Genomic DNA, 223 nt, shown 5'->3' with positions numbered 1-223 from the left:
CTCTCTCAATCACTCCCTCTGTCTTTCACCCTCCTACTCTCTGTCACCATCTCTATTTCTTTGTCGCTTCCTCTCCATCCCTCTGTCTATCCCTGTCTCTCTGTCTCTCTGTCTCCGGTGCCATTGACTTGAGACACACTCCTCTCTCTCACACACACACCTCTCTCTCTCTCTCACACACACACACACACACACACACCTCTCTCTCACACACACACACACC

The sequence above is a fragment of the Rhincodon typus genome, unplaced genomic scaffold (genome assembly GCF_021869965.1).
Source record: "Rhincodon typus isolate 14 unplaced genomic scaffold, sRhiTyp1.1 hic_rhity00000054, whole genome shotgun sequence".
NCBI classification, from domain to species: domain Eukaryota; kingdom Metazoa; phylum Chordata; class Chondrichthyes; order Orectolobiformes; family Rhincodontidae; genus Rhincodon; species Rhincodon typus.
The sequence above is the reverse complement of the archived record's forward strand: the minus strand, read 5'-3'. Positions refer to the sequence as shown.